Genomic DNA, 14,188 nt, shown 5'->3' with positions numbered 1-14,188 from the left:
TGAAGGTTATAGAGAACCTAGCATCTAGCAGCAGCACCAAGAACACTGACTTTGAGAGGAAGAAATCTGCCACCATCCTTGGGAATGATCAGATGGATGAGGTGAAGGCGAAGTTGGACAGTGTTCATAACCTTCTCAGGAAGCACGTATGCTTGGTTGAAGATGCAGAGGCTGTAGACACAGAGGGTAGAGCAGAGGAAGCAGATATGAACTTCATCAGTGGAACTAGATTCGAAGGTTCGGGGAACCAGGGAGGAAACAGAAACTCCTATGGAAATAGGGGTAAGTTCAACCAGAGTTCTCAGCACCAGAAACCCTACAGCAACAACTACAGCAAGAACATGGGTTATGGCAAGAAGCAGAAAGAAGGGTAGTAAACCCTAGGGAGATTCCCACGCGCCACAAGGAGGACGCCACGCGAGGAGCAAAATTTCGAGGCTTCATAATAACCGTCCCTTTTTTCGCCATAAACGAGGACAAAAAGACTCTAAGGACCCCCTAACTCTATCAGGAATCTCCCCGTTCGCGCCAGCATTAAGGCCTGCTCCTACGCCAGTTCCTCCTCAGGAAACATCAGAGCTCTTTCAAGACATCGTCAGAAGCCCAGAGCTTCCCATCTTCGACAAAGAATCAGCGGTCCAAGTACCACCAGACCCCGGTCTGATATAGGGGAAACTGATCATCCCCCGGGTTCAGAGTACGGTTCTGGCCTGAGTGGAACCCGGGATCATAGGACTACTAGAGTGATGTCCTGCCTAAGGGAAGCCTGTTGAGAATGAGCAACTCCGGTTGACTTGAGTGCACAGGTTATTCCCCGAGTTCGATGACGAAATCGAGTAATAAAGGGCAAACTGTTGGGGAAAAATACTCAGGTATTGAATTCCTCCAGACCCCAGGCAGGACACTGGCGTCTCGATCCCCGCTGGAAGGAACCCCGGTTCCTAGGATCCCCACTAGAAGGTACCCCGGTCCCTGCTATGGAGTTTTCCGGGCCCGGTCCTAGGATCGTCCCCTTTCTCCGGGAAATGGAAACCTTCCGATAAGGAAAACCTTCCATATTTCCGAATATGGAAGAGTTAACCTACTCCAACCGACTAAGGCCCACCTTAGGAAGACTATATAAAGGGAACCTAAACCCTAAAGGAAGGGATCGACACTTCGAGACTTAGAGATTAGATCTACGCGGCGAAAACTAGGGTTCTTACTCAAAACTGTTGTAGTTCCAGCTCTTCGATCTAATAATACGTCTCTTTCTACTTTCTTACTTGCAAATCAATATAAATACTAGCCTTGTCCACCATTCTGTGGTACTCACAAAGTTCCTACACAAAAATCCCCAAACAACGTGTATCACTCGGTCCTGTCAAGGTGGCAAGACAGGAGCAGCTTCAGTGGGCTTTCCCGTTGTTTCCTTGCTTAGATGTCTTTTGGCCTTCTCGGAAATGAACTCCATGAGGTGTGCTTTCTTATGCAACTCGTTGACCTCGATCTTCAGTGCGACGCAGTCTTCTGTTTTGTGACCGTGGTCTCGGTGGAAGTCGCATCAAGGACCAGGGTTCCGGAAAGAATCGGGTGCTTTCATCTTCTGAGGCCACTTGACCTGTTGGCCCATCTGCCTCAAATCATTGATCCGCTTTGGCCTTGAGACAGAGAGGTGAGAGATGTCTGGCCACGTGGACACTGCCATCCCTTCTGCCCTCTCGATCGGCCGGTTCTGTTATCTACCCCGGTTTCGATTCCTGGAGTCCCTGGCTGGCCTTTGAGAGGGTTTCTCGTCTCGCTCGGTTCGGTCTGATCTGATCGTCTGGGGATCTTGCTTTTTCTGCGCCTTAGCGCGACTGGCGACATATTCCTCCCATTTTACCCACGCCCAAGCTCGAGATAGGACGTCTTCCATGGTGTTTTGCACAGGTATTTGGTTAACTCCTTATAGGGGTCCCAGTCGGGGAGCAGCCCTCTCATGAAGGGAGAGATAGCAGTGGGGATGCTGCATTCGGGAATAGCCACCTTCTCTTGATTGAAGCGGGCTATGTAGCCTCGTAGGGGTTCTGCCCGGTGCTGGAGGATTTCGTAGAGGCCATCAGAGGTTTTCTCCAAGCCCCTGCTGCTGGCGAATTGTTCCACGAACTTATCGCTGAGAATCGCGAAGGAGGTTATGGACTTGGAGGGTAGGTTGATGTACCATTGCATAGCGGGTCTAGTCAGGCTTGAGCCGAACCCTTTGCACATGGTAGCTTCACGCGACTCCTTTGGGAGTGCTACGGCGAGCATCCTTTGTCTGTATTCGGCGACGTGGTCGCCTGGATCAGTAGTGCTGTTATACGCCTTTATGCAGGGGAAGGAGAACTTTATGGGGATCTCGATCAAGGTGATCTCATCAGTGAAAGGAGTATCGGCATAAGATTCGGGGTTGCTCTTCCGGATGGGGGGGAGCTACCCCTAGGGTGCTTTTCTACCATGGACTGCATGGCATCGAGACTCTTGGAGAACTTCTGCTCCAGGTAAGCGACCATTGGAGACTCCGCTTTTGTTGCTCCGTCAGGTGCTTCCTTATCGGGTTTCGGCTCAGATTCGTTGTCTTCCACGTCGTAGGTCTCAGCATCCTTAGCCTTTTCGCTCGTTGATGCGTCTCCTCCCGACGCCATAGGTGAGAGATTTGCACCCGTTCCGGATTTAGGCGTCTCCAGAGTCGGCATGGGGCGGACCTGAGCCCGAAATCGACGCTTCTTGTTACTCGCCCTGTTAAGGGCTTGGTTCTCGTCTCGGAGGTTTAAATTCTCCTATTCGAGCTGGCTGAGCTTCTAGGCGCTCTGCTCCAGTTGCTTGGAGTGTTCGTTGAGCTTCTCCTTCAAGCTCTGGAATTCAAAGGAGAGCTCGGGATTAGTCTCCTCCCGAGTTTTTTACAGCTCGGTTACTTCAATTTGCAGACCATCGAGTTGCCTCTGGAGTTCGGCTTATCTTTGGGTAGCTTTGGGTAGCTCGTTCTACTCATCCACCGCCATTATCACGTAGGTCAGATTACTCCCCTCCTTCTAGCGCCAAACTGTTAGGGGATTTTTGTGTAGGATCTTTGTGAGTACCACGGAACGATGGACAAGGCTTAGTATTTGTATTGATTTCGTATGAGTTTGAGACAAATAGACTTGAAGAGATGTTTTATTAGATAGAACAAGCCGAAACTACAATGATTGGTGTATAAACCCTAGTTCTAGCTGCCTAGCTCTTATCTCTAAATCCTGAAGTGTCGATCCCTTGCTTTAGGGTTTAGGTTCCCTTTATATAGTCTCCTTAAGGCCGGCCTTAGTCGGTTGGAGTAGGTTAAACTCTTCCATATTCGGAAATATGGAAGGTTCTCCTGATCAGAAGTTTTCCTTTTCCCGGGGGAAGGGGCCGGTCCCTGGGACCAGACCCGAAGTACTTCGTAGATGGAAAACGGGGTGCCTCTTAGCGGGGACCCGGAGGCCGGTGTCCTGCCTGGGATCTGGAGAAATTTAATACCTGAGTAGTTTTCTCAAACAGCAGGGCCATTGTCTAACAAAACGAAAATAAAGGCACGAAGGACTGAAGATAAGTTCTAAGATTCTCACAAAGGGTAGATACAACAACAAAAGAAACCCCTACAAGGGGTTGAGAGTTCAGACAAAGAACAAGGATCAGTCGACGGGAGGATCATCAGCAGCAGGTTCCGGAGTCTTGTTAGCTTCAGTCTTGCTCGGGATCATTGGCTCCCACTCAAAGGAAGGAGCGGGAAGTCCCTGGAACTCAGCCTCAGAGGTCTTCACCATCTTGTACCGCTCCAGCGCGCCCTTAAGATACTAGCTGTCGGTCTGATGGTTGAACCACTCTCTCATTAGCTCCCAGCGAGTCACCACTATAGCTCCACTCACCACCATAGACTTTTCGACATCAAAAGTCTCCGCGACACACCTTAAATCACATACCTCCTCCTACCGGCGCTCCAATTGCTCCCTCAGAGAAATATTCTCCGACGCAGGCAACGTCCCAGCCTCGTCTTGGTTCCTCACCTTGAGCCTCAAAGCCTTGATTTCCTTCTCCTTGGCTAGAACGCTATTCTTTTCCTCACGAAGCTGAGAGGTTAGAGCAGCTATGTCAGCTTGAAGTGAAGCATGATCATCCATCCTCTCCCTGAGGTGGAACAGCCGAGACATCGCCTACACAAAAGCGATCTGATCATCAGCAAAGGTCAGAACACCAAACAAAATGAAAAGAGGAGTAATATGTTACCTGGAGAAGATCACTCTGAACGAACTGGATGGCTACAAGAGAGTCTTCCGATAGAGACACTGGGGTCAGAGGAAACAACTTGGTGTTAAGATTAGCTAGAACGGTGGCTGGATCGCCCGACGACGATGGAGAAACCTTCGGAGTGGATCCAGAAGCCTTAGGCTTAATCTTAGAAGAAGAGGCTGGAGCGGTTGCCTGACATTTGCTACTCCTGACGAATTGAACCTCATCCTCAGTCTCACTGGGGGCAGCCCGCTTGGGAGCAGCTTTCTTCGCCGACAGGACCTCCAAGGCTCTCTTATACTCCGCCAATGCTTCCTCACCTGTAGATCCCGACATCTCACCTGAAACACAACACTAACACACCTCAAAAACCGTTCACGTGAAGCAAGAAAGAAGGAAAACACCTACCCCAAATGCTGCAACGTTCCAATGCTTCTCTGCTAATGAGAAAATGGACCTGACGATGCACAATGGGAAGCTTCAACACCCGCTTGATTGTCCTCTCTCCTAAAGAAGGATCCACACGAGGAACGTCTGCAAAAGGAAATAAGAATCATCAGTATCGTGCGGTTAAACATAACCATCACGACTCCTATAACCCACCAGCTAAGCGCCAGACAGGAGAAAACCCCGGAAGATGCATGAAAGCGAATTTTTCAGTCCAACGACTATCAAAGACGCGATGGCGTTTCCTCTCATTCTTCGAAATTTCCCGAACAGGGAGCTCTCTATTGTGTGGATGCAAATGATATCTCCCTTCTCCATCGTTCAAAGGAGAGATAGAATAGGAGTATAGGACTTCGGCCACTCCGATAACAAGGCCCTCGAGGTCACCCAGATTCTGCATGGCTATTAGAGCGCTCCAGGAAGGAGGGTTTAGCTGACCAGGAGAAATCTCTAAAGATTCCAACACCTTAGCCACCAAGGAAGGGACTCGGCCCCTGAAACCTGACTCAAAGAAGCCTTCATAAACAGGTACCTCATCAACATCAAAGTCTGAAACCCTATCAATAGGACCCGAGACTCGAATGTCGACGTCGTCTGGGATCTCGTACTTCTCTCTCCAGCCCGCGACTTCCTCTACTCCTATCACCGAAAGAGGACCCACTGGAGATAGTCTAGCCCCCTCAGCAGCCGGTGGTGTGCTTTCGACGGCAACGCGGCTGAGACCCTCAATCTCCAAAGTCAGATCTAGAGAAAGATCTGAAGAATCCATAGATTCACGTAGCTGAACTCCGACTATGTTTCTTGACCGAACCATATCGCTTATCAAAGAGGAACCAAGGGCGGGATCCGACTTGCCTCTCATTTCCAAAAAGATTCGAAATTAAAGATAAGGAAGGAGAGAGAAAAGATTACCTGGAAAAATGAGGATCTGAGCTTGAATCGCCGAAGATCTTTAGGAAGGAGAAAAGAAGGAAAGTGGAGAGTCTCGCTATGCGGCAAGGGAAGCTTAATTTTGTAAACCATAGGTGGGATCTTCACTCGCCATAGAAAAAACGCCACGCGAGGGAACAAACTTCGAGGCTTCGTCAAGGCCGTCTCCTCTCTCGCTAAGCATGGGGACCAGGAAACCCCATGGGACCCAGAACTCGATCCGGGACCTCCAACAAAACTCGCGCCCGCTTCCAGACCTGCTTCTACGCATCATGCTCAAGTGCTCAGGCCTCCTCTTCAGAAATCACCAGAGCTCCAGGCTCCGCCATCTCCAAGACACAGCCAAAAGCCCCGAGCTTCTCCATCTTCGACAAGAAATCAGCGGTTCAAGAAGATAGCGCCAGACCCTGGTCTGTTGATAGGGAACCGGTTCAAGAAGATAGCGGTTCAAGATCAAGCGTTAATGCACAAGCTTATTGTGCTCACTAAGCTTCCTAGATCAGCTCTCGCTTACTCTAGCAATCTAAGCTCAATTAGGATGAATTCAGGGTGAGATGCAAGTGATGTTCTTTACCTCAAACTCCTAGATCAATTTCTAGGTAGCTAAGCTAGAAAAAGGCTTGAATGACAATACTAATGATGAATATCACAACTTAGCAATCTATAGTTGAGGCTAATCCCTCATAACCTACTTAAACCCTAAACCTAACAGGTGGATCTATTTATTTATTTATTATTATTATTTTTTTGACAACGAAAGGCTATTCTATTAATCAAACTTGAGGTGGTCTGGGTAACCAAACCGGAATAGAACAACCAACAAAATGAAGCTCTCTATGGAACAATCTTGCCGTCCTAGCTAAAAAATCAGAAGTCTGATTTTGCTCTCGTGGGATATGAGTAATCTTGTAATCCGGGAAGCATATCTGTAGAGTCTCTATTCTCTGTAATTCTGTCGCAAAACTTGGCCAATCTCGTGGCTCCTTAATCATGGCAATCAAATCCTTGCAGTCCGTTCCAAAACTCTGGCATGTCGAGTATTGCAGCATGCTCTCCATCGCCCATCTTAGTGCTTCTAGTTCTGAATGCAGAGGAGATTCCCGTCGAATGTAGTTTCGTGTTCCCATAAGTTGAGCCTTCCCCAAGCTGTCCATCCAAGCCCATCCACACCCGATGAACTGTGATGTAGATGTCCAAGAGCCATCAATCATACATATATTACCCAGGTGGATCTATTCAAGCATGAAGTTTGTCACGTAAATCATATATGAATAGATGAAATTGCAATAGAAAAAAATATAAAAACCAAAGGAGTTCCAGGAAGACTCTGAAGGAGTTCATCCTTTCTCTCCTAACCTAGAACTATCAATTAAAGAAAGCTTAGATAGTGTAGCCGTCAACAATGACTTATAAATAACATAAATAGGGTTTCTGGTCGTCCAAGGGTATTATGATAATTTGTGGTAACTTCTGGGCATCAGTCGGTCATAAAATATGCTCACCCCATATTCTGGCATCACCATCGATCGACACCAATGCTGTTTCATCGATCGACAGTCCTTCATCTCCTCGACAGGTTCCTCTCGCGAGGCAGACTGACCACTCTTCAGTAAAACGGGCATAACCTTTGCTACAGGATGCTGATTGACCTCAAACCGGCGGCATTGGAAAGCTAACTCAAAGCTATATATTGTGTCAAACTATGGGCTTAATCTAACGGTGGTAAGGTCTCCATACATAGCTAAACGTCTGACGCGTCTGTGCAGTTATGCACCTCAAAACGCTCCAAAATCATCATATTTCTCCATAACGAACCTAAACCTGTAAATACTCTAAAAAGACTCCAAAACATAATAATTATATCTAAAACACTTATATACCATGGCTGAAAGTGGGTAAAATCCATGGTATATCAACTCCCCCACACTTACCCTTTTGCTTGTCCTCAAGCTAAACTGATGGGCAGTCTCTCTAAAAGAGGTTTGAAAACAGCAGGGACTCACATGATTTAAAAGTTAGAATCATCACTTCTGCAATATTGCAATCCACATCTAAGAATTCCTAATCACAGAAGCACATTATACCATATCCTAGCTTAGCAACCAAATTCACCTAGCCAACAACTTAGCAAATCCTGTCTGACATTCTGATAGACTATGGATTTGACCTATTTTCATCCATAGTTTATGGGTGTTTTTTTACAAATAGTTATTATATTATAGAGTCTATTTATTATATTTGTAAGATCAGGAGAGTTTTGGAGATAAGTGATGATTTTGGTGCATTTTGGAGATATTTGGAGCAAGAACCCGAGATGACCATCGAGATCGACTATCGGTCAATATTGGAGAGTACAAATCGATCGATACGCATGACTTGCTATCGATCGACAGCAAAGCGCGCAGGAAGCCCGATTGGTCACAGCCGACTTGAAGCCCAAGACATCACCATTTTACAAGAATACCCCTGTCGAGTTTTACCCTAATTATATAAGCTTTGCCGCCACGTTAGGGGCAAAGTGTGCTTTCATTGTTTTACTATTTTCACAGCAAAGGTTTTTAGGATTTTGATAGATTGGAGAGAAGATCCAAAGTTATAATTTGTGATTGGAACTCCATTGATATCTATTTACTATTCTAATGAAGTTTTTATACTTAACTGCTGTCATGAATTGCTTAGCCATGTCTGAGTAGTTCTATCGTTAGATTTTAGGGTTTAAATAGGTTAGGAGGGATTAGCCCCAACTATAGATTGCTGAGTTGTGATAATCATCTTTAGGATTGTTCATTAATGTTTGTGTCTAGATTAGCTACCTAGAACCTGCCTTTGGATTGATTGATAAAAGCGAGAGCTCATCCTTAAAACATTCAAATAGAACTATGTTTCTTGCTATGAGCAAGGCGAGAGCTGATATAGTGAACTTAGTAAGCCTTCATTCAACATGAGCATAAAGCTTGACTAGAGCGCATCGATCGATATCACACTTGAATAATCGATCAACAGTGCAAAAGGTGTATCGATCGATATCCCAATAGGATTATTGATCGACACTTTCTATTGATCAATATAACGAGAGTTGAGATCATAGATGTAGTTAATAGACAAGTCAATACATGCAAGAGGTGATTGACTAGTTGATCAAAGTAGTTGAGCTTTACATTATCATGCATGCAACTCATTAGGCATCTGTAGGATTATAATCCCAATTTTCCTGAATAAAAACCCTAAGTCTAGCTATTTCCTTTTTAAGCACCAAAACCAAACATGCTATTGAACAAATACTTGTTCAATATAAACTGCAATTTACATTTAAAACTCTAAAAACTTTCTTGCTTAACAAATCATATTAGAATCCTTAGGTTAACTAGCCCCCTGTGAATTCGATCCCTAAGTACTACAACTCGGCCTCTTATTTGAGAGAGTATAAATCACTCCTTAGGGTAATTTGAGTGGTATCAAATTTGGCGCCGTTGCCGGGGTGCTTTGATCGCCTATTTTTCTAATTTTTGTTCAGCTTTTGACATAAAATTTTTTTTTGGATTTTCAGGTACATGCCCAGCAGTACCAGAAGCAACAAGAAAAATCAACTACTATTTTCACCAGATCCTGTAAGTTTGGAACGCTCGATCCGCAAGGAAGCGAGCTCCTTATCGACCGACAACAACACTGCCGTGTCGCTCAATTCTGCTCAACCACCGTCGACCCAGACACCAGTCCCATCGACCAATTCTCGCTCACACCTTTATACCGACAACACAAATCTTCCGTCGACCGACACCATCCACCTGACATCGATCGACATTCCATCTCAGACATCGATCGATACTGAGCCATGAAGTATGGTTGCGCCTTTGATACTTGTTCGGGACAACAATGGAGACTTGCATGACCAGGAGGGTCATCTGCGTAATGCAGCAGGTCAGAGAATAGATGCTCAGGGGGCTGCAATCCCTGACCCTGATGCTACTACTATAGGTACTACCTTACCTGTAGATGAGGCTGTGCAACCCAAGACGTTGGCAGATTACAACCGTCCAGATCGATACTACACCAACAGATCAGCCATCCTTCCTCCCACCATTGAGAAGGATTTTGAGTTGAAAGCGCAGTACTACACACTTGTGGGACAGCTACCCTACCATGGATTATCCCACGTGCATCCTAACGACCATCTGGAGAGGTTCGAGGATCTGATTTCTGCTATTAGAGTCGAGGGAGTCTCTGAGGACTACCTGTTATGCAAGCTTTTCAGATATTCACTTGATGGAGAAGGTCTGTATTGGCTCAAGCACTTACAACCAGGATCTCTTAAATCCTGGAGCGACATCAAGAATGCATTCTTATGCAATTTCTTTGATGAAGCGCGTGCTGAAGACTTGAGGAGCAAGATTGCTACATTCACTCAGGAGCCTGCAGAATCATTCAGAGGCACTTGGATCAGATTGAAGTCCTACCAGAGAGACTGTCCACACCACGGATTCAATGAAGTACAACTGCTCAGTACTTTCTATAGAGCCATCGCGGTGCAGTACCAGATGGCTCTTGATGCTTCCAGCAATGGAAACTTCGACACCAGGAATCCAGAGGAGGCAGTCAAGATTATTGAAAACTTAGCATCTAGCAACAGCACCAAGAACAATTATTTTCAAAGGAAAAGATCTGCCACCATCCTTGGGAATGATCAGATGGATGAGGTGAAGGCAAAACTGAACAGTGTTCACAAGCTTCTTACGAAGCAGGCCAGCTTTGTTGAAGATGCAGAAGCTGTAGAGGGTAGAGCAGAAGAAGAAGAAGTGAACTACATTGGTGGAGCTGGATTCCAAGGTTCTGGAAACCAGGGTGGAAACAGAAACTCCTATGGAAATAGGAGTAACTTCAACCAGAATTCACAATACCAGAAACCTTACAACAACAGCTACAGCAACAACAGGAATTATGCCACCTACTCAAGAGAGCAAGATTGAAGAGATGCTCGATAGGGTTCTTGAGGCACAGCAGCGAATGACAGTGGACTTCAATGGGAAGATAGATTCTGTCTACACCAACCTGAACACAAAATTTGAGACTTTGAGCACCCATGTGAAGAAGATGGAGATGCAGGTTGTGCAGACAAGAGATGCTATGAGGAGGCAGGAAGCTTCAACAAGAGTAGGAGATGATGTGATGAAGCACCACGAGAATGCCATCATGGAGGATGACTTTTGGCAAGTGGTGAAGGAAGAGAAGCTGCAAGAAGGTAATTTCGAAGTAGAGAGTTTGATGCGTTTCGGCGGATCACATTGGTGTCGATCGACGCCAGACACCGAACATCGATCGACATACACCAACCCAAATCGATCGACAGGAACTCCAGAGCATCGATCGACAACGCCTTCGGGGTCAACCGCGTCTTGAAATGCTGTGAAGATTCTAACTCACGAGGAGTTCGCAGCAAAACACCCACATCCGCCCAGCCCTGATAACGTCTGAATCGATCGACATGCCAACATCAACATTGATCGACACACAGAGGCAAATATCGATCGACAACCATTACTGCCTATCGATCGACGAGCCCCTATTACCTACCGAGTGCAGATGCCGAAGATAGATGTTGCACGACTTAATGCACTCAGGCCCAAACCCAAACCTTCAGAACACCCACCAGAGCCTGTCAGGACACCTCCAGATGATGGAGAAGATCCTATGGTAGAGGATAGGATTTCTACTGGAAGAACCCTAAGGAGAAGAAAGGAAAATGTGGCGAAACATCTGCAGAGGGGGGCTAATGAAAAGGAAACGGAAAATTTCCAAAAGAGAGTCTTCAGGATACCTCTACATAAGTCATTCGAGGAAGCTTATTACACCCACAAATTGTGGATGTTCTTCAAAGAAACCAGAGAGAAAGAAGAAGACATCAGGAGAATGTTATGTGAAGCTAGAGAAAAGATGAGGATGAGGATTACATTAGAGAAGAAGAGTGATCCTGGGCAATTTCCAATACCATGCACGGTGAAGGGTATTGAATTCCCACATGCCTTGTGCGACACAGGAGCATCAGTCAGCATCCTACTTAGGGTTATGGCAGACCATCTGGGTCTGAAAGTGGAGCCTTTGCAGGAATTGTTCACTTTTGTGGATTGTTCCCAGAAGAACTCAAGAGGAATTGTGAGAGATCTAGAGGTACAAATTGGTAATGCCCTAGTTCCAGTTTATTTCCATGTCTTGGACATCAAGTTAAATTGGAACTCTTCTCTACTACTTGGGAGAGCTTTCTTGTCAACAGTGGAAGCAGTGTGCAACTCGCAAACTAACCAGTTGCGTCCAACATTCATCGATCCTAATTCCCACTCCGACCCTATCCCAGTCAAAAAGCCACAGACGATCTCCAGAAGAATCAATGATCCAGGAATCATTGCAGCATGCCACTGTGGAGACGAGTACGAGACGGACTACTCAGAATCGATCGACACCCATCCGGTTACATCGATCGACAGTGCCGACAGAAAATCGACCGACATAGAAGGAGATAAATCAGTCGCCACTTATCTAGACGAGTGGGAGAACGACTACTACAATCCCACTATTGACGCTTACACCAGACAAAATATTTATACGGACGAGTATGATGAAGACTATGAGGAGGAATGGGCCACTGAGTACAGATTCATCCTTGATGAGGAAGATAAACTCTTACACCATTCCTCTTGGAAAAGGAATGCACCATCTATCGACATGACAAGCTTGCCATCGATCGACACTCAACCGCAACAACGATGTCGGAAACAAGCATCGACCGACACTGCCTACTACAAATCGGTCGACACAAACGTCAACCGTGTGCGAGATGGAGACTACTCGTTTAGCAGTTGGGCAGATGAACACCACCACGAAAGCTTTGCAGTAGAAACAGCAACCTACGCCCCAGAAGCAGATAAACTACAAGATAGTTTCACAGACAAGGAGCTACTCGACATTCAAAGACGCGATGATACAGATCAAATTCAAGCAGAAGCTCCTTGGGAAAGAACTCGTTTCAGCCAGTCGATCGACACTCGTCATCAACAATTGATCAACACTCGTCCTCAACAATCGATCGACACCAACAATACCACGTCGATCGACAACCATCCAATACCGAAAACCACTGTACGCGAAAAATATAAATTAGATAACCAGTATCTAACTCCAGACGAATTTGGTATTTTTAGGGACCCTCATGGCTACGCAAAAGCAATAGACGGCCGCGCACTACACGTATCTCGAAACGATATCGCAGATATCCTTCAGACAGCCAATGGAGCAAACAATCTGTTCATGCAGCAACGCAGCAATCCAAAACAGAAGGCTACAAATGAGTTCTATGACACAGCTGGTGGCATAGACAATGGCTTCATACAGCGATCTCGCCATACAACTCATCCATCGATCGACGTTGACGCCCCAACATTGGTCGCCAGACAGCCAGAATTCGGCAGGAGAGCTTATGATCTCTATGGTAACATGAAACTCTACTGGAAAAAGAAAGATGAGTATGGAGTCTACAGAGACGACAGGGAATTTGCCAGAGATCTAGATGGACACACCATTCCTGTTCACAACAAGGATATCAGAAGACTTCTGGAAAGAGCTTCAAGAGATGAGCCAGCCAACATATGTCTTCCTGAACATGCTAGCTCATTCACACAGACAAAGTTGGTACCAGAGATCTACACCAAGGACGAGATCAATGAGATGTTCTATGGAGGCTGTGGTGAACATGAGAGGAACAAAAAAGCTTTCTAGATGAAGCTTGATGGTGTCTACTATCCATTGAATGATAGTATCAGTTGGCAAACTACTTGCATGGAGGAGATGAAGCAAGACATAGCCAGAATTCAGAACGCGACCGACGTTGCTTGACCTCCATCGATCGACAGAAGACAACCACCATCAATCGATATTAGACCACCTGTAGAAACCAATAAAAAACAAAAACAAAAGAGAATGGTCGAGTATCTTTTGGGTGGTCGAGTCGCGGACGATCAGATTGTTGTTGTCTGAACCATGAGTCAACAATGCCACTAGACAATGGTTAGACAATGTGGTGGCTTCTGATTGGCTGCTTATAGGCTCCTATGAACCTTCCCATGTATCAGACCAGATACATGGTCCATGCTCCTTTAACTTTACAGCTCACTTCAGCTCATGACAGCCTGGCCTTATCCACAAACGTCCACAAGCTGCTACAGCTCAGGTCGCCTCTCTTCTTGCTGAACCGGCGCCCTATCTTTGCACTTCTGCACTTCGGGTTGATCCGGAACAAGTACGGTCGATGGTACGGACCACCTGCCCGTACCTCGCCCTATTTTCGCACCATCACCCAACTATCTCCAAATGGTGTCTAAGTCCCTCCTGGACTTGACCCTATCTTTGGACCAGCTTCATAGTGTCTTAGACTCCTCTGAAGCCCTTCTATAACACTCCTGAAGCCCTTCTATAACACTCCTGAAGCCTATCAGACAATCTCTGGAAGACTTACCCTATTCTTGCTCAAGACCCAAACTCAACTCAACTCCTCCTTTGGCTCCATTTCTTTCTTCAA

Source organism: Brassica oleracea, chromosome C9 (assembly GCF_000695525.1).
Source record: "Brassica oleracea var. oleracea cultivar TO1000 chromosome C9, BOL, whole genome shotgun sequence".
NCBI lineage: Eukaryota > Viridiplantae > Streptophyta > Magnoliopsida > Brassicales > Brassicaceae > Brassica > Brassica oleracea.
The sequence above is the reverse complement of the archived record's forward strand: the minus strand, read 5'-3'. Positions refer to the sequence as shown.